This window comes from Scomber japonicus, chromosome 2, assembly GCF_027409825.1.
Source record: "Scomber japonicus isolate fScoJap1 chromosome 2, fScoJap1.pri, whole genome shotgun sequence".
Lineage (NCBI taxonomy): Eukaryota > Metazoa > Chordata > Actinopteri > Scombriformes > Scombridae > Scomber > Scomber japonicus.
In genome coordinates this window covers 41,627,399-41,647,115 of record NC_070579.1, presented here as the reverse complement: position 1 = coordinate 41,647,115, position 19,717 = coordinate 41,627,399, and the positions used below count along the sequence as shown (strand labels likewise).

General features: G+C 46.6%; 16 non-coding genes and 2 pseudogenes across 16 annotated transcripts; 10 read left to right on the top strand and 8 right to left on the bottom strand.

Moving 5' to 3' along the window:
• Positions 1 to 16: 16 nt before the first annotated feature.
• Positions 17 to 135, bottom strand: LOC128354617 (5S ribosomal RNA). Its single transcript, XR_008321097.1, has one exon. It is a non-coding gene; the product is annotated as a 5S ribosomal RNA (ribosomal RNA).
• A 413-nt stretch (positions 136 to 548) lies between these two features.
• On the bottom strand, positions 549 to 667 carry LOC128384371 (5S ribosomal RNA). Its single transcript, XR_008324126.1, has one exon. It is a non-coding gene; the product is annotated as a 5S ribosomal RNA (ribosomal RNA).
• Positions 668 to 1,080: 413 nt separating this feature from the next.
• Positions 1,081 to 1,199, bottom strand: LOC128384363 (5S ribosomal RNA). Its single transcript, XR_008324125.1, has one exon. It is a non-coding gene; the product is annotated as a 5S ribosomal RNA (ribosomal RNA).
• Positions 1,200 to 1,613: 414 nt separating this feature from the next.
• On the bottom strand, positions 1,614 to 1,732 carry LOC128384349 (5S ribosomal RNA). The gene has a single exon (XR_008324123.1). It is a non-coding gene; the product is annotated as a 5S ribosomal RNA (ribosomal RNA).
• A 413-nt stretch (positions 1,733 to 2,145) lies between these two features.
• LOC128353542 (5S ribosomal RNA) lies at positions 2,146 to 2,264 on the bottom strand. The gene has a single exon (XR_008320890.1). It is a non-coding gene; the product is annotated as a 5S ribosomal RNA (ribosomal RNA).
• Positions 2,265 to 2,676: 412 nt separating this feature from the next.
• On the bottom strand, positions 2,677 to 2,795 carry LOC128384344 (5S ribosomal RNA). Its single transcript, XR_008324122.1, has one exon. It is a non-coding gene; the product is annotated as a 5S ribosomal RNA (ribosomal RNA).
• A 413-nt stretch (positions 2,796 to 3,208) lies between these two features.
• Positions 3,209 to 3,327, bottom strand: LOC128353637 (5S ribosomal RNA). Its single transcript, XR_008320903.1, has one exon. It is a non-coding gene; the product is annotated as a 5S ribosomal RNA (ribosomal RNA).
• Positions 3,328 to 3,740: 413 nt separating this feature from the next.
• LOC128354399 (5S ribosomal RNA) lies at positions 3,741 to 3,859 on the bottom strand. The gene has a single exon (XR_008321030.1). It is a non-coding gene; the product is annotated as a 5S ribosomal RNA (ribosomal RNA).
• Positions 3,860 to 3,968: 109 nt separating this feature from the next.
• On the top strand, positions 3,969 to 4,132 carry LOC128381807 (U1 spliceosomal RNA). Its single transcript, XR_008323600.1, has one exon. It is a non-coding gene; the product is annotated as a U1 spliceosomal RNA (small nuclear RNA).
• A 232-nt stretch (positions 4,133 to 4,364) lies between these two features.
• On the top strand, positions 4,365 to 4,555 carry LOC128382302 (U2 spliceosomal RNA). Its single transcript, XR_008323725.1, has one exon. It is a non-coding gene; the product is annotated as a U2 spliceosomal RNA (small nuclear RNA).
• An 832-nt stretch (positions 4,556 to 5,387) lies between these two features.
• Positions 5,388 to 5,503, top strand: LOC128383447 (U5 spliceosomal RNA). Its single transcript, XR_008323912.1, has one exon. It is a non-coding gene; the product is annotated as a U5 spliceosomal RNA (small nuclear RNA).
• A 5,222-nt stretch (positions 5,504 to 10,725) lies between these two features.
• LOC128382823 (uncharacterized) lies at positions 10,726 to 10,905 on the top strand (annotated as a pseudogene).
• A 438-nt stretch (positions 10,906 to 11,343) lies between these two features.
• On the top strand, positions 11,344 to 11,507 carry LOC128381822 (U1 spliceosomal RNA). Its single transcript, XR_008323602.1, has one exon. It is a non-coding gene; the product is annotated as a U1 spliceosomal RNA (small nuclear RNA).
• Positions 11,508 to 11,739: 232 nt separating this feature from the next.
• Positions 11,740 to 11,930, top strand: LOC128382247 (U2 spliceosomal RNA). The gene has a single exon (XR_008323713.1). It is a non-coding gene; the product is annotated as a U2 spliceosomal RNA (small nuclear RNA).
• A 438-nt stretch (positions 11,931 to 12,368) lies between these two features.
• Positions 12,369 to 12,532, top strand: LOC128381799 (U1 spliceosomal RNA). Its single transcript, XR_008323599.1, has one exon. It is a non-coding gene; the product is annotated as a U1 spliceosomal RNA (small nuclear RNA).
• Positions 12,533 to 18,339: 5,807 nt separating this feature from the next.
• On the top strand, positions 18,340 to 18,515 carry LOC128383098 (uncharacterized; annotated as a pseudogene).
• A 437-nt stretch (positions 18,516 to 18,952) lies between these two features.
• LOC128381792 (U1 spliceosomal RNA) lies at positions 18,953 to 19,116 on the top strand. The gene has a single exon (XR_008323598.1). It is a non-coding gene; the product is annotated as a U1 spliceosomal RNA (small nuclear RNA).
• Positions 19,117 to 19,348: 232 nt separating this feature from the next.
• LOC128382728 (U2 spliceosomal RNA) lies at positions 19,349 to 19,539 on the top strand. Its single transcript, XR_008323802.1, has one exon. It is a non-coding gene; the product is annotated as a U2 spliceosomal RNA (small nuclear RNA).
• Positions 19,540 to 19,717: the final 178 nt, after the last annotated feature.

Genomic DNA, 19,717 nt, shown 5'->3' with positions numbered 1-19,717 from the left:
GCTGAGAGGGAAAAAAAGCTTACAGCACCTGGTATTCCCAGGCGGTCTCCCATCCAAGTACTAACCAGGCCCGACCCTGCTTAGCTTCCGAGATGAGACGAGATAGGGCATGTTCAGGGTGGTATGGCCGTAAGCTACGAAACAGGCCGCAGAAAGCCCATTTAAACATGCTGTGACACCACTGACAGTTGCTCACACCAGCTGAGTGGCGGATAATGGTGTCTCAGCCATCAAACACATGCTATCCTTTAACAGTACTTTGATAGGAATAGTTGTTTTTTTTCTGCGGAGAAACACACAGCTGGAAGGACTGCAACCTTGTTCCTCAGGCCATTTGTGTACATGCGGGATGATTGCAGGCTTTTTACAGGCTGTAACAGTGAGAACTGGAACCCTAAAAACTACTTGGAAAGTGAGGCGTCTCAGTGCCACCTCTCTGGCGTGCATTCAGACACAGCTGGAATGATTGCAGCTTTTGTTCCTCAAAGCCCTGTGTGCGGTGATGGAGCAACAGCGCCCTCCTTTGGTGACAGCTGAGAGGGAAAAAAAGCTTACAGCACCTGGTATTCCCAGGCGGTCTCCCATCCAAGTACTAACCAGGCCCGACCCTGCTTAGCTTCCGAGATCAGACGAGATCGGGCGTGTTCAGGGTGGTATGGCCGTAAGCTACGAAACAGGCCGCAGAAAGCCCATTTAAACATGCTGTGACACCACTGACAGTTGCTCACACCAGCTGAGTGGCGGATAATGGTGTCTCAGCCATCAAACACATGCTATCCTTTAACAGTACTTTGATAGGAATAGTTGTTTTTTTTCTGCGGAGAAACACACAGCTGGAAGGACTGCAACCTTGTTCCTCAGGCCATTTGTGTACATGCGGGATGATTGCAGGCTTTTTACAGGCTGTAACAGTGAGAACTGGAACCCTAAAAACTACTTGGAAAGTGAGGCGTCTCAGTGTCACCTCTCTGGCGTGCATTCAGACACAGCTGGAATGATTGCAGCTTTTGTTCCTCAAAGCCCTGTGTGCGGTGATGGAGCAACAGCGCCCTCCTTTGGTGACAGCTGAGAGGGAAAAAAAGCTTACAGCACCTGGTATTCCCAGGCGGTCTCCCATCCAAGTACTAACCAGGCCCGACCCTGCTTAGCTTCCGAGATCAGACGAGATCGGGCGTGTTCAGGGTGGTATGGCCGTAAGCTACGAAACAGGCCGCAGAAAGCCCATTTAAACATGCTGTGACACCACTGACAGTTGCTGACACCAGCTGAGTGGCGGATAATGGTGTCTCAGCCATCAAACACATGCTATCCTTTAACAGTACTTTGATAGGAATAGTTTTTTTTTTTTCTGCGGAGAAACACACAGCTGGAAGGACTGCAACCTTGTTCCTCAGGCCATTTGTGTACATGCGGGATGATTGCAGGCTTTTTACAGGCTGTAACAGTGAGAACTGGAACCCTAAAAACTACTTGGAAAGTGAGGCGTCTCAGTGCCACCTCTCTGGCGTGCATTCAGACACAGCTGGAATGATTGCAGCTTTTGTTCCTCAAAGCCCTGTGTGCGGTGATGGAGCAACAGCGCCCTCCTTTGGTGACAGCTGAGAGGGAAAAAAAGCTTACAGCACCTGGTATTCCCAGGCGGTCTCCCATCCAAGTACTAACCAGGCCCGACCCTGCTTAGCTTCCGAGATCAGACGAGATCGGGCGTGTTCAGGGTGGTATGGCCGTAAGCTACGAAACAGGCCGCAGAAAGCCCATTTAAACATGCTGTGACACCACTGACAGTTGCTCACACCAGCTGAGTGGCGGATAATGGTGTCTCAGCCATCAAACACATGCTATCCTTTAACAGTACTTTGATAGGAATAGTTTTTTTTTTTCTGCGGAGAAACACACAGCTGGAAGGACTGCAACCTTGTTCCTCAGGCCATTTGTGTACATGCGGGATGATTGCAGGCTTTTTACAGGCTGTAACAGTGAGAACTGGAACCCTAAAAACTACTTGGAAAGTGAGGCGTCTCAGTGCCACCTCTCTGGCGTGCATTCAGACACAGCTGGAATGATTGCAGCTTTTGTTCCTCAAAGCCCTGTGTGCGGTGATGGAGCAACAGCGCCCTCCTTTGGTGACAGCTGAGAGGGAAAAAAAGCTTACAGCACCTGGTATTCCCAGGCGGTCTCCCATCCAAGTACTAACCAGGCCCGACCCTGCTTAGCTTCCGAGATCAGACGAGATCGGGCATGTTCAGGGTGGTATGGCCGTAAGCTACGAAACAGGCCGCAGAAAGCCCATTTAAACATGCTGTGACACCACTGACAGTTGCTCACACCAGCTGAGTGGCGGATAATGGTGTCTCAGCCATCAAACACATGCTATCCTTTAACAGTACTTTGATAGGAATAGTTTTTTTTTTCTGCGGAGAAACACACAGCTGGAAGGACTGCAACCTTGTTCCTCAGGCCATTTGTGTACATGCGGGATGATTGCAGGCTTTTTACAGGCTGTAACAGTGAGAACTGGAACCCTAAAAACTACTTGGAAAGTGAGGCGTCTCAGTGCCACCTCTCTGGCGTGCATTCACACACAGCTGGAATGATTGCAGCTTTTGTTCCTCAAAGCCCTGTGTGCGGTGATGGAGCAACAGCGCCCTCCTTTGGTGACAGCTGAGAGGGAAAAAAAGCTTACAGCACCTGGTATTCCCAGGCGGTCTCCCATCCAAGTACTAACCAGGCCCGACCCTGCTTAGCTTCCGAGATCAGACGAGATCGGGCGTGTTCAGGGTGGTATGGCCGTAAGCTACGAAACAGGCCGCAGAAAGCCCATTTAAACATGCTGTGACACCACTGACAGTTGCTCACACCAGCTGAGTGGCGGATAATGGTGTCTCAGCCATCAAACACATGCTATCCTTTAACAGTACTTTGATAGGAATAGTTTTTTTTTTTCTGCGGAGAAACACACAGCTGGAAGGACTGCAACCTTGTTCCTCAGGCCATTTGTGTACATGCAGGATGATTGCAGGCTTTTTACAGGCTGTAACAGTGAGAACTGGAACCCTAAAAACTACTTGGAAAGTGAGGCGTCTCAGTGCCACCTCTCTGGCGTGCATTCAGACACAGCTGGAATGATTGCAGCTTTTGTTCCTCAAAGCCCTGTGTGCGGTGATGGAGCAACAGCGCCCTCCTTTGGTGACAGCTGAGAGGGAAAAAAAGCTTACAGCACCTGGTATTCGCAGGCGGTCTCCCATCCAAGTACTAACCAGGCCCGACCCTGCTTAGCTTCCGAGATCAGACGAGATCGGGCGTGTTCAGGGTGGTATGGCCGTAAGCTACGAAACAGGCCGCAGAAAGCCCATTTAAACATGCTGTGACACCACTGACAGTTGCTCACACCAGCTGAGTGGCGGATAATGGTGTCTCAGCCATCAAACACATGCTATCCTTTAACAGTACTTTGATAGGAATAGTTGTTTTTTTTCTGCGGAGAAACACACAGCTGGAAGGACTGCAACCTTGTTCCTCAGGCCATTTGTGTACATGCGGGATGATTGCAGGCTTTTTACAGGCTGTAACAGTGAGAACTGGAACCCTAAAAACTACTTGGAAAGTGAGGCGTCTCAGTGCCACCTCTCTGGCGTGCATTCAGACACAGCTGGAATGATTGCAGCTTTTGTTCCTCAAAGCCCTGTGTGCGGTGATGGAGCAACAGCGCCCTCCTTTGGTGACAGCTGAGAGGGAAAAAAAGCTTACAGCACCTGGTATTCCCAGGCGGTCTCCCATCCAAGTACTAACCAGGCCCGACCTTGCTTAGCTTCCGAGATCAGACGAGATCGGGCGTGTTCAGGGTGGTATGGCCGTAAGATCCACAGCCTCATGCGGCGTGTGTGTGTTTGGATGATGTTTGGAAGGTGCACCATCGGTCCGGGTGCCGTGTCTGTGAAAGACTTCCTTGGCTCGGATCTGTACAACTCATACTTACCTGGCAAGGGAGATACCATGATCAAGAAGGTGGTTCACCCAGGGCGAGGCTCAACCATTGCACTCCGGTTGTGCTGACCTCTGCGAATTCCCCAAATGTGGGAATCTCGATTGCATAATTTCTGGTAGTGGGGGACTGCGTTCGCGCTCTCCCCTGATAAGTTGTTGAAAGAAAACTAAACGCTTACTGAGGTTAGAAACCAAGTGAGAAATTGGTGAATTCTCCATTGACTCGTGTAGAGACGGATGTCCTTTTGAACACAAAACGGTCGTCTTATCATTTGATAGAATGCAGCTCCAAGTTACTTCCTCGCATTGGACTCTGTGACACCGTGAGCGGGACTGACGCTGCAGAGGATCACTCCTTCAACTCCGACACTTTTCCGGTCATCGCTTCTCGGCCTTTTGGCTAAGATCAAGTGTAGTATCTGTTCTTATCAGTTTAATATCTGATACGTCCCCTACCCGGGGACCATATATTAAATTGCTTTTTGGAGCAGGGAGATGGAATAGGGGCTTGCTCCGTCCACTCCACGCATCGCCCCGGTATTGCAGTACCTCCAGGAACGGTGCACCCCCTCTATCTCTATGTTTAATATGAAAAAGAGGCTTAACTGAGTAGGTAGGCCGGTCTAGCAGCACTGACGAGTTTAGATCCATTTCAAGGTTGTTCAAGCACCCTTGAAAATGAGCAAGCCATCTTTGTTTCCTATGAATTATATGATACAACTTTGGCCAGGGGGATTGAGTCACAGCAGATGGCAGGTTGCCTGTCTCAAGGAGAGCAGACATGCCCCCTGCTGGATCTTCATCAGTATCTCTAATCACCTGCGTCGAATAGGGGGGAAAGTGCAGCGTGACACGGTGTGAGATTTGCACCTTGGGGCGGCACACAAAGAGGGAGATTGTGGGGGCATAAGAGGTTTGGCATGAAGGACATTCCACAGCGGGGCTTGTCATAGAGATGAGTCCACAGGGTGTGTCTGAGAGGCTCTCGGTTGTCCTGCTATGGGTCACACGAGGGGATTGATCGCTCTTTTCATGCTTCATGCAAGGGTGCTGCCCACTGCCCTCCGGACCGCACCGCGGCCAAGGGGTCATTCTTCCCACGGGGGAGTAAAAGGGAAGCAGCACCTGTCTGCCTGTGTACTTGCAGCATTTGCACATTTTGACCCTTGCTCCTCTGGAACACCCGAGTAGGACGTTAGTCCTGTGGCTGGAAAGCCTGGAGCTCTTTGCCGCATTTCACAAAATCTAAAAACATGACAAGAAAAAGTTGGCGCCTTGCTCTTGCTGCGCGGTGTAGGGGAATGGGTGTGGCCTGGGATTCCTTTCACCATGTCGGGGCTCACCGTGAAGGGGGTGACTGGGACCACTGTTGTGTTCGTCTGCTGTTGGTGAGCGGGGCGTACTTACTCGGCTTTCTCTTCATCACGTACAAGTCTTTCGCCTTTTACTAAAGACTTCCGTGGAGAGGAACACCCACGAGTTAGATCTATTTTTGGCAGGCTTTGCCGTTTGGCAGAGTCTCATTGTGTTTGTGAAAAGACAAGCGGGCGGCCTTCCTCAGTAAGACGTGTTTTTCAGTGTCCGTTTTACTTTTGCCAACAAGGATGTTGAATCCATGAAGATGTCGAGGCTGGACTTCTCCAGAAAATTGATTCAAGGTACGTTGAAATTTAAGCCAGAAGACTTAAACTGCATTTTAACATTGCCATATAACAAGGGATTTGATTTAAGCTTTCAAACTGCTGTGTTGCTCAGAGAATTTTGGATAAGATTTGAAAATGTAAAACCCCAATTTGCTGTGTTCAATGTGGAGAAACTGACTGACAATACGTTGAAAACCGTTATTGTCAGAATGTTCAATGAAACAGTGAATGCAGATGACATTTGTTTGTGGCTGGGGAGATATTGCACTGTTAAAGGCCAGGCTACGAAAGTGAGAGATGAGGACGGCATCTGGAATTGCGCTTGGAGGGTCCCCATCCAACAATGGCAGGACCCCCAAGGCTTCCAGGGCTTGAAACATCTGCCGTCTATGGTAGTTCTGGGAGAGAACAGGGGCTATATCCATTACCAGGGCCAACCCAAACTCTGCCGCAAGTGTGGTGAGCATGGGCACCTGGTTGAAGCATGTCAGCAGATTGTATGTGGAAAATGCAGAGAAATTGGACCCACTTTTGAAGAGTGCACCAATGGCAGACGATGCAATCTTTGTGGGGAAACAAACCACCTGTTCAGAGATTGCCCAAAGTCATTTGCCAACAAATTGAAGGCTGCAAAAGTCACAGAAAAGAGAAAAGATGGCGGACAGACAGAACAGTTAGGAGAGCAAATTGAAGTTGCTGGGCAGGAAAATTCAAATCTCCCTCCAAATCCTGTGATTGGAAGAGAGGGAACAGGTGAGGAGGGAGTGAGGGAGGGGCCTGCATTTACCCCTCCAATGGAGAGTACTCCAGAGGATGGGGTGGTGCAGGCAGAAGGCGGAGCTAGTAAGGAAGACCAACCACAGGATGATAGTGAAGATGCCTCCCTCCCCAATGCCCAGCAAACTAAGAGGCCTTTGTCTGAATTGTCCTCGGATTCTCCCATTGTGTTGGAGAAGAAGGGAAGAGTTGCGGCTCACTCAGACAGTTCATCTGTGGAGGAGCCCAGAGTCTTCCCTTCCGATTCACCCAATGAGGTTTCTTTTTTAACAATTGCTCTGCAATCGACCCCCAGGGACTCCAAATTAAATGCAACATTGCAGCAGAGGCCAACCCCCAGAGTCCCAAAGGGGAACAGAGCTCAAACCCTTCATTTTTCACCCGCAGAGATGAAGGAAGAGCTCTGTTCACAAGAAATTACCTAACTGTTTTTTAAATGTGTTTTTAACACCCTCTGAGTCTTTTAAAATGTCTTACCTGTTGTTTTTAACCATACTCATGACACTGACCTTCTCTACCATTAATGTGAGAAGTGTGAAGTCGAGAGTTAGAGCCCAGAGTGTTTTACCCTTTTTAAGTTCCTTTAAGTCAGATGTGTTTTTATTGCAGGAATGCAGCCTACCGTTTTTAAAACATTACAGACAGTGGGAGGAGATGTGGCCAAAAATGTCAATATGGAGTGGATCCAATCAAAACAAAAATGACGGAGTGGCCATTTTAATCAAAAACCCTCAAGCTCTGGTGAAGGGCAGCACTGTGGTGAGAGACAGTCGGGCACTTTTAGCACATTTGGCTTTTATGGGACAGGATTTCAACCTTTTAAATATTTACGGTTTTAACGACAAGAACGACAGGTATGACCTTTTAGAAGACTTGCAGTCCCACATGCTAGGTAGGGCACCTTTAGTTGTAGGGGGGGATTTTAACTGTATTCTAAGTAGGGAGGATAGGAGGAGAGCAGGGGAAGATTTTAAAGTAGACAAAACATCGGTTTTATTGCAGGGCATTTGTAGAGATTTTAAACTTCAGGACTGTTTTAAAATCATGCATCCCAGAGAGGAGGGCTTCACCTGGTTCGGTGGTGATGGCACCAGAGCCTCTCGCATAGATTATGTTTTTACACGGGACTGCCCACCCACCGATGCTAGATTAACTCCTGTTTTCTTCTCCGATCACCTTATGCTCTCTTGCACCCTTTCACTCTCTTCGGGCGTGACATCAGGAAGTGGTCTGTGGAAACTCAACTGCTCCCTTTTAGAAGATAGGGAGTTAGTTAGGCAGTTCAGGGAGCGGTACAAAGAGTGGCAGACCCTTCAAGACTTCTACGAAACACGTGCACACTGGTGGGAAATGGTGAAGGGAAAGACGCAGACTTTCTTTAGGCAGGCAGGTAAGAAACGAAAGAACAGGGAATACAGACGCATGATGGGACTGCAGAAACGACTACAACGTTATTTTAACCTAAACCAGATTGGCATGGATTTTAATGAGGAAATTAAGCAAGTTAAAAAAGAGATGTCAGTTTTATCAGAAATTAAAAGCAAAGGTGTCATTTTAAGGAGCAGAGAACGGGAAATAGAGGAGGGTGAAAAGTGCACACGGTATTTTTTCAGGAAAATTATGAATAAAGGGGGGGGGGGGGGCATTACAAAGCTGAAAAAAGAAGATGGGTGCACAACTGAAACAATGGGCGATATTAAAGAAACAATTGAAACATTTTATTCAAACCTGTACAAAGAAAAACCTGTAAAAATGGACATCATGACCGAAGTTTTAAAATTCATTGTAAAAACAGTAAACAAAAGTGTGCTTTTATCCCAGGCTTTTACTTTTTTAGAGTTAAATAAATGTATGACTGGTTTTAAAAAAGGGAAGTCCCCTGGACAAGATGGACTTCCCTTGGAGTTTTATTTGACTTTTTGGGACATTTTAGCACCTGATTTGATTACTGTTTTTATGGATTTTGAACGACTTGACCGGCTTCCTGACAGTTTTAGAGTAGGGATAGTGACTCTCCTTTATAAACACAATGACAAGACTGACCTGAAAAACTGGAGACCAATCACGCTTTTAAACTTTGACTGTAAACTTTTTAGCAAACTTTTAGCGACACGTATGTCTATGTTTTTAGAAGACGTGATTCACCCGGATCAAGCCTGTGCCATCCCGGGGAGGAAGATCACTGACAGCCTCGTACTGATCAGAGACACCATCTGTTACGCGAGAGACAGAAACATCCGGCTAGTAGTACTAAATTTAGATTTTGAGAAAGCATTTGATCGGGTCTCGCACCAGTACCTCTTCCAGGTCCTGCGAAAAATGGGGTTCCCGGAAAGATTTATAGCTTGGGTGGGATTGCTGTACCGGTGGGTGGGATTAACTGCGGTGTCCGTCAGGGGTGTCCGTTATCTGCCCTCCTCTACATCATCTGCATAGAACCACTGGCACAGGTCTTGAGAAAGGACCAACGAATCAATGGGGTAGGACTGCCGGGGAGTGGGGGACTGGAAAACAGGTGTAACCTATACATGGACGACGTGAATATTTTATGTACCGACCTTTTATCTGTCAACAGGACCCTGGACTTGACTGACTGGTTTGGACAGGCCTCTGGGTCGAAATTAAATAGAGAAAAGACCCAAGCCCAATTTTATGGACCATGGACGGCGACTGAGACGACAGGACTCCCCCTGACTGTGACCCAGACTGACCAAAAAATACTGGGAATTAAATTTGACAGGGAGGGGGAAGGGAAAACAAATTGGCCAGACGTGGTAGGGAAAGTCAGACAAAGACTAGGATACTGGGGACTTAGAGGACTGACCATGGAAGGAAAGGTTTTAATCATCAAAGCAGTGATTTTACCTTTGCTTTTATTGATCAGTTCTGTTTTTATTCCTCCTAGGCATGTGCTTTTAAATCTGGAGCGAGCCATTTTTTACTTTCTGTGGGGATCCAAGTGGGAAAGATTGAAGAGAGAAATTATGAAAAGGCCAAAGGAGAAAGGAGGAAAAGAAGTACCGGATCTGCACCTGTTTTTAGGAAGCACATACACCACAGTACACATGAAAATAGCCATGACCCCATCCAGAAACCCCAAGACAACTGCAATGACACGCTTCTGGATGGGGTCCTACCTCAGAAAACTTAAGATTTTACATGTGGACCTAAGAATACCTGTGTCTTTTAACCTGCCACCAGCCTATGTTTTTATTCAGAAGTTTTTAAGGCATTTTAACCTTGAGCATGAGGAGTTGCAGATTTTAACTAACCACAGATCACTTGTCTCCGTTGTGCAGGAGCGGGAACCAGTGAGTCCGGTGCGCGGGCTCGCACCCGGCGAGCCCACAACAGTTTGGCGCAACGTCAACCATCCTGCTCTCCCTAACAGACTCCGGGACCTGTCATGGATGGTGGCTCATGAGATCCTCCCGGTCAGGTCCGTCATGCACTCCCGGGGCATGTCAACGCACTCAACCTGCCCCCGACCTGGTTGTGGCGCGCCTGAGTCGGTGAGGCATCTGCTCTGGGAGTGCAGTGCTGCTGTAGACCAGTGGGCAACGGCCGGCTCCTTGCAATTCCCGTACTTACCAGCAAGGGAGGTCCTCACAGCACAACTAGTGCTATATGGGGTGAGCCAGCAAAAAATACCATCCAAAGACTTTGCAAAACAGTGGCTCACCCTAGCCGCCATCAAAGACGCCACATGGACCTCCACAAACTTGCTGGTAAGAAAGCACATGCAGATCCCCCCCGTGGCTGTGATCCGAATGGCCGCAGCAACGGTCAAAACGGCCGTAGCTGCAGGCGGCAGGCCTAGGACACAGCCACAAAGAAGAATCGCCTCTGTGCCCATTCGGATGAAGGAGCCGGAGCCACACAGCAAAAGGTCACAGCAGCAGCGGCCTGGCTCTCTGGGTGAGGCAGGTGGGAAGGAGCATCAGGGAGAGGATCTCCTCTGACCACCACGACAGCATCCCGAGAGACCAAATGTTTGGGGGAGCAGAATGAGTTACCCTTGGTAGGGACTCACTGCGCTCCTGCACAAAGGTGGAATTGAAAAAAAAAACCCTTTTTAACGGATGCACTCCTTTTTATGGACTTTTAATGGACACTCAATCACATAAACACCTGACATATGTTTTACAAATGAACAGCTATTTAACCTGTATTACCATTTTAGAACAATTGGTTTTATTGTTTTAAATATGGTTTTACATACTGCACATATTTATTGTAATTCATTGTATATACTATGTCCACGTGAATATTTTATCTAAACTGTAAATCATTGTTTGAAATAATTTGAACGAGTGTCAATAAAACTTTTTCGAAAAAAAAAAAAAAATCTGTTCTTATCAGTTTAATATCTGATACGTCCCCTACCCGGGGACCATATATTAAATTGCTTTTTGGAGCAGGGAGATGGAATAGGGGCTTGCTCCGTCCACTCCACGCATCGACCCGGTATTGCAGTACCTCCAGGAACGGTGCACCCCCTCTATCTCTATGTTTAATATGAAAAAGAGGCTTAACTGAGTAGGTAGGCCGGTCTAGCAGCACTGACGAGTTTAGATCCATTTCAAGGTTGTTCAAGCACCCTTGAAAATGAGCAAATTATCTCTGTTTCCTATGAATTATTTTATACAACTTTAATTATTTTGCGAGCCTGATCCTAGAATTGCCCATGACTGCCAATGTACAATTGAGTAGCTATGTCAGCACTGTAGTGAGGTTGCACACTCTAGAAATCTGTGCTCATATACAGCAATCCTTTGTAATCCTTATTCATAGAGCAGGAAGCTGCATGCAAAGTTGTGACTCTGCAGATCCACAGCCTCATGCGGCGTGTGTGTGTTTGGATGATGTTTGGAAGGTGCACCATCGGTCCGGGTGCCGTGTCTGTGAAAGACTTCCTTGGCTCGGATCTGTACAACTCATACTTACCTGGCAAGGGAGATACCATGATCAAGAAGGTGGTTCACCCAGGGCGAGGCTCAACCATTGCACTCCGGTTGTGCTGACCTCTGCGAATTCCCCAAATGTGGGAATCTCGATTGCATAATTTCTGGTAGTGGGGGACTGTGTTCGCGCTCTCCCCTGATAAGTTGTTGAAAGAAAACTAAACGCTTACTGAGGTTAGAAACCAAGTGAGAAATTGGTGAATTCTCCATTGACTCGTGTAGAGACGGATGTCCTTTTGAACACAAAACGGTCGTCTTATCTTTTGATAGAATGCAGCTCCAAGTTACTTCCTCGCATTGGACTCTGTGACACCGTGAGCGGGACTGACGCTGCAGAGGATCACTCCTTCAACTCCGACACTTTTCCGGTCATCGCTTCTCGGCCTTTTGGCTAAGATCAAGTGTAGTATCTGTTCTTATCAGTTTAATATCTGATACGTCCCCTATCCGGGGACCATATATTAAATTGCTTTTTGGAGCAGGGAGATGGAATAGGGGCTTGCTCCGTCCACTCCACGCATCGACCCGGTATTGCAGTACCTCCAGGAACGGTGCACCCCCTCTATCTCTATGTTTAATATGAAAAAGAGGCTTAACTGAGTAGGTAGGCCGGTCTAGCAGCACTGACGAGTTTAGATCCATTTCAAGGTTGTTCAAGCACCCTTGAAAATGAGCAAATTATCTCTGTTTCCTATGAATTATTTTATACAACTTTAATTATTTTGCGAGCCTGATCCTAGAATTGCCCATGACTGCCAATGTACAATTGAGTAGCTATGTCAGCACTGTAGTGAGGTTGCACACTCTAGAAATCTGTGCTCATATACAGCAATCCTTTGTAATCCTTATTCATAGAGCAGGAAGCTGCATGCAAAGTTGTGACTCTGCAGATCCACAGCCTCATGCGGCGTGTGTGTGTTTGGATGATGTTTGGAAGGTGCACCATCGGTCCGGGTGCCGTGTCTGTGAAAGACTTCCTTGGCTCGGATCTGTACAACTCATACTTACCTGGCAAGGGAGATACCATGATCAAGAAGGTGGTTCACCCAGGGCGAGGCTCAACCATTGCACTCCGGTTGTGCTGACCTCTGCGAATTCCCCAAATGTGGGAATCTCGATTGCATAATTTCTGGTAGTGGGGGACTGCGTTCGCGCTCTCCCCTGATAAGTTGTTGAAAGAAAACTAAACGCTTACTGAGGTTAGAAACCAAGTGAGAAATTGGTGAATTCTCCATTGACTCGTGTAGAGACGGATGTCCTTTTGAACACAAAACGGTCGTCTTATCTTTTGATAGAATGCAGCTCCAAGTTACTTCCTCGCATTGGACTCTGTGACACCGTGAGCGGGACTGACGCTGCAGAGGATCACTCCTTCAACTCCGACGCTTTTCCGGTCATCGCTTCTCGGCCTTTTGGCTAAGACTGCGATCGCCTCCTTTTGCTGGTGTGATCACTGCCTGTTGTGGCATTGCTCATTTCCAGTGCTTAGGAGGAGAGTTTTTCTGTTCCATTGTGCAAATTTAATAACTCTGTTGTAGTTGTTGTTCTTGCACATAGGAATACATTTGTTTGGGTGGTGTGCAATACTTATTTATTTATTTATTGTTTTTGATAATTTATTACAGTTTTTAGATTCCTTTTAGTCTCTTACTGTTTATTTAGTTTGTCTTTTATCTGGTTTTAAAGGATTTTATTCTCTTTTAACCGTTTTTAGCTGGTGGTGCCTCCACCATGTCGGCCAACCATGCCGGCATGCGGAGGCACCACAGTGTCCGTTTTACTTTTGCTAACAAGGATGTTGAATCTGTGAAGATGTCGAGGCTGGACTTCTCCAGAAAATTGATTCAAGGTACGTTGAAATTTAAGCCAGAAGACCTAAACTGTATTTTAACATTGCCATACAACAAGGGATTTGATTTAAGCTTCAGAACTGCTGTATTGCTAAGAGAATTTTGGGTACGATTTGAAAATGTAAAACCCCAGTTTGCTGTGTTTAATGTGGAGAAACTGACTGACAATACGTTGAAAACCGTTATTGTCAGAATGTTCAATGAAACAGTGAATGCAGATGACATTTGTTTGTGGCTGGGGAGATATTGCACTGTTAAAGGCCAGGCTACGAAAGTGAGAGATGAGGACGGCATCTGGAATTGCGCTTGGAGGGTCCCCATCCAACAATGGCAGGACCCCCAAGGCTTCCAGGGCTTGAAACATCTGCCGTCTATGGTAGTTCTGGGAGAGAACAGGGGCTATATCCATTACCAGGGCCAACCCAAACTCTGCCGCAAGTGTGGTGAGCATGGGCACCTGGTTGAAGCATGTCAGCAGATCGTATGTGGAAAATGCAGAGAAATTGGACCCACTTTTGAAGAGTGCACCAATGGCAGACGATGCAATCTTTGTGGGGAAACAAACCACCTGTTCAGAGATTGCCCAAAGTCATTTGCCAACAAATTGAAGGCTGCAAAAGTCACGGACAAGGCAAAAGATGGCGGACAGACAGAACAGTTAGGAGAGCAAATTGAAGTTGCTGGGCAGGAAAATTCAAATCTCCCTCCAAATCCTGTGATTGGAAGAGAGGGAACAGGGGAGGAGGGAGTGAGGGAGGGGCCTGCATTTACCCCTCCAATGGAGAGCACTCCAGAGGATGGGGTGGTGCAGGCAGAAGGCGGAGCTAGTAATGAAGACCAACCACAGGATGACAGTGAGGATGCCTCCCTCCCCAATGCCCAGCAAACTAAGAGGCCTTTGTCTGAATTGTCCTCGGATTCTCCCATTGTGTTGGAGAAGAAGGGAAGAGTTGCGGCTCACTCAGACAGTTCATCTGTGGAGGAGCCCAGAGTCTTCCCTTCCGATTCACCCAATGAGGTTTCTTTTTTAACAATTGCTCTGCAATCGACCCCCAGGGACTCCAAATTAAATGCAACATTGCAGCAGAGGCCAACCCCCAGAGTCCCAAAGGGGAACAGAGCTCAAACCCTTCATTTTTCACCCGCAGAGATGAAGGAAGAGCTCTGTTCACAAGAAATTACCTAACTGTTTTTTAAATGTTTTTTTAACACCCTCTGAGTCTTTTAAAATGTCTTACCTGTTGTTTTTAACCATACTCATGACACTCACCTTCTCTACCATTAATGTGAGAAGTGTGAAGTCGAGAGTTAGAGCCCAGAGTGTTTTATCCTTTTTAAGTTCCTTTAAGTCAGATGTGTTTTTATTGCAGGAATGCAGCCTACCGTTTTTAAAACATTACAGACAGTGGGAGGAGATGTGGCCAAAAATGTCAATATGGAGTGGATCCAATCAAAATAAAAATGACGGAGTGGCCATTTTAATCAAAAACCCTCAAGTTCTGGTGAAGGGCAGCACTGTGGTGAGAGACGGTCGGGCACTTTTAGCACATTTGGCTTTTATGGGACAGGATTTCAACCTTTTAAATATTTACGGTTTTAACGACAAGAACGACAGGTATGACCTTTTAGAAGACTTGCAGTCCCACATGCTAGGTAGGGCACCTTTAGTTGTAGGGGGGGATTTTAACTGTATTCTGAGTAGGGAAGATAGGAGAAGAGCAGGGGAAGATTTTAAAGTAGACAAAACATCGGTTTTATTGCAGGGCATTTGTAGAGATTTTAAACTTCAGGACTGTTTTAAAATCATGCATCCCAGAGAGGAGGGCTTCACCTGGTTCAGTGGTGATGGCACCAGAGCCTCTCGCATAGATTATGTTTTTACACGGGACTGTCCACCCACCGATGCTAGATTAACTCCTGTTTTCTTCTCCGATCACCTTATGCTCTCTTGCACCCTTTCACTCTCTTCGGGTGTGACATCTGGAAGTGGTCTGTGGAAACTCAACTGCTCCCTTTTAGAAGATAGGGAGTTAGTTAGGCAGTTCAGGGAGCGGTACAAAGAGTGGCAGACCCTTCAAGACTTCTACGAAACACGTGCACACTGGTGGGAAATGGTGAAGGGAAAGACGCAGACTTTCTTTAGGCAGGCAGGTAAGAATCGAAAGAACAGGGAATACAGACGCATGATGGGACTGCAGAAACGACTACAACGGTATTTTAATCTAAACCAGATTGGCATGGATTTTAATGAGGAAATTAAACAAGTCAAAAAAGAGATGTCGGTTCTATCAGAAATTAAAAGCAAAGGTGTCATTTTAAGGAGCAGAGAACGGGAAATAGAGGAGGGTGAAAAGTGCACAAGGTATTTTTTCAGGAAAATTATGAATAAAGGGGGGGGCATTACAAAGCTGAAAAAAGAAGATGGGTGCACAACTGAAACAATGGACGACATTAAGGAAACAATTGAAATATTTTATTCAAACCTGTACAAAGAAAAACCTGTAAAAATGGACATCATGACTGAAGTTTTAAAATTCATTGTAAAAACAGTAAACAACAGTGTGCTTTTATCCCAGGATTTTACTTTTTTAGAGTTAAATAAATGTATGACTGGTTTTAAAAAAGGGAAGTCCCCTGGACAAGACGGACTTCCCTTGGAGTTTTATTTGACTTTTTGGGACATTTTAGCACCTGATTTGATTACTGTTTTTATGGATTTTGAACGACTTGACCGGCTTCCTGACAGTTTTAGAGTAGGGATAGTGACTCTCCTTTATAAACACAACGACAAGACTGACCTAAAAAACTGGAGACCAATCACGCTTTTAAACTTTGACTGTAAACTTTTTAGCAAACTTTTAGCGACACGTACGTCTATGTTTTTAGAAGACGTGATTCACCCGGATCAAGCCTGTGCCATCCCGGGGAGGAAGATCACTGACAGCCTCGTACTGATCAGAGACACCATCTGTTACGCGAGAGACAGAAACATCCGGCTAGTAGTACTAAATTTAGATTTTGAGAAAGCTTTTGATCGGGTCTCGCACCAGTACCTCTTCCAGGTCCTGCAAAAAATGGGGTTCCCAGAAAGATTTATAGCTTGGGTGGGATTGCTGTACCGGGGCATCACCAGCAAATTTGTTGTTAATGGGCATCTGACAAAAGCAGTCGACATTAACTGCGGTGTCCGTCAGGGGTGTCCGTTATCTGCCCTCCTCTACATCATCTGCATAGAACCACTGGCACAGGTCTTGAGAAAGGACAAACGAATCAATGGGGTAGGACTGCCGGGGAGTGGGGGACTGGAAAATAGGTGTAACCTATACATGGACGACGTGAACATTTTATGTACAGACCTTTTATCTGTCAACAGGACGCTGGACTTGACTGACTGGTTTGGACAGGCCTCTGGGTCAAAATTAAACAGAGAAAAGACCCAAGCCCAATTTTATGGACCATGGACGGCGACTGAGACGACAGGACTCCCCCTGACTGTGACCCAGACTGACCAAAAAATACTGGGAATTAAATTTGACAGGGAGGGGGAAGGGAAAACAAATTGGCCAGACGTGGTAGGGAAAGTCAGACAAAGACTAGGATACTGGGGACTTAGAGGACTGACCATGGAAGGAAAGGTTTTAATCATCAAAGCAGTGATTTTACCTTTGCTTTTATTGATCAGTTCTGTTTTTATTCCTCCTAGGTATGTGCTTTTAAATCTGGAGCGAGCCATTTTTTATTTTCTGTGGGGATCCAAGTGGGAAAGATTGAAGAGAGAAATTATGAAAAGGCCAAAGGAGAAAGGAGGAAAAGAAGTACCGGATCTACACCTGTTTTTAGGAAGCACATACACCACAGTACACATGAAAATAGCCATGACCCCATCCAGAAACCCCAAGACAACTGCAATGACACGCTTCTGGATGGGGTCCTACCTCAGAAAACTTAAGATTTTACATGTGGACCTAAGAATACCTGTGTCTTTTAACTTGCCGCCAGCCTATGTTTTTATTCAGAAGTTTTTAAGGCATTTTAACCTTGAGCATGAGGAGTTGCAGATTTTAACTAACCACAGATCACTTGTCTCTGTTGTGCAGGAGCGGGAACCAGTGAGTCCGGTGCGCGGGCTCGCACTCGGCGAGCCCACAACAGTTTGGCGCAACGTCAACCATCCTGCTCTCCCTAACAGACTCCGGGACCTGTCATGGATGGTGGCTCATGAGATCCTCCCGGTCAGGTCCGTCATGCACTCCCGGGGCATGTCAACGCACTCAACCTGCCCCCGACCTGGTTGTGGCGCGCCTGAGTCGGTGAGGCATCTGCTCTGGGAGTGCAGTGCTGCTGTAGACCAGTGGGCAACGGCCGGCTCCTTGCAATTCCCGTACTTACCAGCAAGGGAGGTCCTCACAGAACAACTAGTGCTATATGGGGTGAGCCAGCAAAAAATACCATCAAAAGACTTTGCAAAACAGTGGCTCACCCTAGCCGCCATCAAAGACGCCACATGGACCTCCAGAAACTTGCTGGTAAGAAAGCACATGCAGATCCCCCCCGTGGCTGTGATCCGAATGGCCGCAGCAACGGTCAAAACGGCCGTAGCTGCAGGCGGCAGGCCTAGGACACAGCCACAAAGAAGAATCGCCTCTGTGCCCATTCGGATGAAGGAGCCGGAGCCACACAGCAAAAGGTCACAGCAGCAGCGGCCTGGCTCTCCGGGTGAGGCAGGTGGGAAGGAGCATCAGGGCGAGGATCTCCTCTGACCACCACGACAGCATCCCGAGAGACCAAATGTTTGGGGGAGCAGAATGAGTTATCCTTGGTAGGGACTCACTGCGCTCCTGCACAAAGATGGAATTGAAAAAAAAAAGCCCTTTTTAACGGATGCACTCCTTTTTATGGACTTTTAATGGACACTCAATCACATAAACACCTGACATATGTTTTACAAATGAACAGCTATTTAACCTGTATTACCATTTTAGAACAATTGGTTTTATTGTTTTAAATATGGTTTTACATACTGCACATATTTATTGTAATTCATTGTATATACTATGTCCACGTGAATATTTTTTCTAAACTGTAAATCATTGTTTGAAATAATCTGAACGAGTGTCAATAAAAACTTTTTCGAAAGAAAAAAATCTGTTCTTATCAGTTTAATATCTGATACGTCCCCTACCCGGGGACCATATATTAAATTGCTTTTTGGAGCAGGGAGATGGAATAGGGGCTTGCTCCGTCCACTCCACGCATCGACCCGGTATTGCAGTACCTCCATGAACGGTGCACCCCCCTCTCTCTATGTTTAATATGAAAAAGAGACTTAACTGAGTAGGTAGGCCGGTCTAGCAGCACTGACGAGTTTAGATCCATTTCAAGGTTGTTCAAGCACCCTTGAAAATGAGCAAATTATCTTTGTTTCCTATGAATTATTTTATACAACTTTAATTATTTTGCGAGCCTGATCCTAGAATTGCCCATGACTGCCAATGTACAATTGAGTAGCTATGTCAGCACTGTAGTGAGGTTGCACACTCTAGAAATCTGTGCTCATATACAGCAATCCTTTGTAATCCTTATTCATAGAGCAGGAAGCTGCATGCAAAGTTGTGACTCTGCAGATCCACAGCCTCATGCGGCGTGTGTGTGTTTGGATGATGTTTGGAAGGTGCACCATCGGTCCGGGTGCCGTGTCTGTGAAAGACTTCCTTGGCTCGGATCTGTACAACTCATACTTACCTGGCAAGGGAGATACCATGATCAAGAAGGTGGTTCACCCAGGGCGAGGCTCAACCATTGCACTCCGGTTGTGCTGACCTCTGCGAATTCCCCAAATGTGGGAATCTCGATTGCATAATTTCTGGTAGTGGGGGACTGCGTTCGCGCTCTCCCCTGATAAGTTGTTGAAAGAAAACTAAACGCTTACTGAGGTTAGAAACCAAGTGAGAAATTGGTGAATTCTCCATTGACTCGTGTAGAGACAGATGTCCTTTTGAACACAAAACGGTCGTCTTATCTTTTGATAGAATGCAGCTCCAAGTTACTTCCTCGCATTGGACTCTGTGACACCGTGAGCGGGACTGACGCTGCAGAGGATCACTCCTTCAACTCCGACACTTTTCCGGTCATCGCTTCTCGGCCTTTTGGCTAAGATCAAGTGTAGTATCTGTTCTTATCAGTTTAATATCTGATACGTCCCCTACCCGGGGACCATATATTAAATTGCTTTTTGGAGCAGGGAGATGGAATAGGGGCTTGCTCCGTCCACTCCACGCATCGACCCGGTATTGCAGTACCTCCATGAACGGTGCACCCCCCTCTCTCTATGTTTAATATGAAAAAGAGACTTAACTGAGTAGGTAGGCCGGTCTAGCAGCACTGACGAGTTTAGATCCATTTCAAGGTTGTTCAAGCACCCTTGAAAATGAGCAAATTATCTTTGTTTCCTATGAATTATTTTATACAACTTTAATTATTTTGCGAGCCTGATCCTAGA